Below are 2,195 nucleotides of genomic sequence, written 5' to 3' on the forward strand. Positions count from 1 at the left end.
CGACTTGAGTACAAGAGGACTGACACTCTAACTTTCTATGATTTGAACCACTCCTGTGAGGCCAGTTTTAGAATCCGATTCTTCACTTCAGGTTCACTGTATCCCTTGGACCTTCTTATTGACGATGAAACACAGAAATTGCATCCGAATTGAATACAAAAGGAGCAATGACGACTTAAGTACAAGAGGACTGACACTCCAACTTTCTATGATTTGAACCTCTCCAGTGAGTCCATTCTTAGATGCCGATGCTTCACTACAGGTTTACTGTATCCCTTGGACCTTCTTATTGACGATGAAACACACATATTGCATCCGAATTTAATACAAAAGGCACAATGCCGACTTAAGTACAAGAGGACTGACACTCTAAGTTGCTATGATTTGAACCTCTCCTGTGAGTCCAGTTTCAGTTTCCGAAGCTTCACTTCAGGTTTACTGTATCCCTTGGACCGTCTTATTGACGATGAAACACAGAAATTGCATACGAATTTAACACAAAATGCGCAATGCCGACTTAAGTACAAGAGGACTGACACTCTAACTTTCTATGATTTGAACCACTCCTCTGAGGCCAGATTTAGATTCCGATGCTTCACTTCAGGTTTACTGTATAACTTGAACCTTCTTATTGACAATGAAACACAGAAATTTCATCCGAATTTAGTGCAAAAGGCACAATGCCGACATAAGTACAAGAGGACTGACACTCTAATTTTCTATGATTTAAACCTCTCCTGTGAGTCCAGTTTTAGATTCCTATGCTTCACTTCAGGTTTACTGTATTCCTTGGACCTTCTTATTGACGATGAAACAAAGAAATTGCATCCGAATTTAATACAAAATGCACAATGCCGACATAAGTACAAGAGGACTGACACTCTAACTTTCTATGATTTGAACCACTCCTCTGAGGCCAGATTTAGATTTCGATGGTTCACTTCAGGTTTACTGTATCCCTTGGACCTTCTTATTGACGATGAAACACAGAAATTTCATCCGAATTTAATACAAAAGGCACAATGCCGACTTAAGTACAAGAGGACTGACACTCCAAGTTCTATGTTTTGAACCTCTCCTGTGAGACCAGTTTTAGATTCCGATGCTTCACTTCAGGCTTACTGTATCCCTTGGACCTTCTTATTGACGATGAAACTTAGAAATTGCATACGAATTTAATACAAAATGCACAATGCCGACTGAAGTACAAGAGGACTGCCACTCTAATTTTCTATGATTTGAACCACTCCTCTGAGGCCAGATTTAGATCCCGATGCTTCACTTCAGGTTTACTGTATACCTTGGACCTTCTTATAAACGATGAAACACAGAAATTACATCCGAACTTAATACAAAAGGCACAATGCCGACTTAAGTACAAGAGGACTGACACTCTAACTTTCTATGATTTGAACCTCTCCTGTGGGTCCAGTTGTAGATTCCGATGCTTCACTTTAGGTTTACTGTATCCCTTGGACCTTCTCATTGACAATGACACACAGAAATTGCATACGAATTTAATACAAAAGGCACAATGCCGGCTTAAGTACAAGAGGACTGACACTCTAACTTTCTATGATTTGAACCTCTCCTGTGATTCCAGTTTTAGATTCCGATGCTTCACTTCAGGTTTACTGTATCCCTTGGACCTTCTTATTGACGATGAAACACAGAAATTGCAACCGAATTTAATACAAAATGCAAAATGCCGACTTAAGTACAAGAGGAATGACACTCTAACTATCTATATTTTGAACCACTCCTGTGAGTCGAGTTTTAGATTCCGATGCTTCACTTCAGGTTAACTGTATCCCTTGGAACTTTTTATTCACGATGAAACACAGAAATTGCATTCGAATTTAATACAAAATGCACAATGCCGACTTAAGTACAAGAGGACTGACACTCTAACTTTCTATGATTTGAACCACTCCTGTGAGGCCAGTTTTAGAATCCGATTCTTCACTTCAGGTTCACTGTATCCCTTGGACCTTCTTATTGACGATGAAACGCAGAAATTGCATCGAAATTTAATACAAAAGCACAATGACGACTTAAGTACAAGAGGACTGACACTCCAACTTTCCATGATTTGAACCTCTCCAGTGAGTCCATTCTTAGATGCCGATGCTTCACTACAGGTTTACTGTATCGCTTGGACCTTCTTATTGACGATGAAACACTGATATTGCATC

The sequence above is a fragment of the Schistocerca americana genome, unplaced genomic scaffold (genome assembly GCF_021461395.2).
Source record: "Schistocerca americana isolate TAMUIC-IGC-003095 unplaced genomic scaffold, iqSchAmer2.1 HiC_scaffold_59, whole genome shotgun sequence".
NCBI lineage: Eukaryota > Metazoa > Arthropoda > Insecta > Orthoptera > Acrididae > Schistocerca > Schistocerca americana.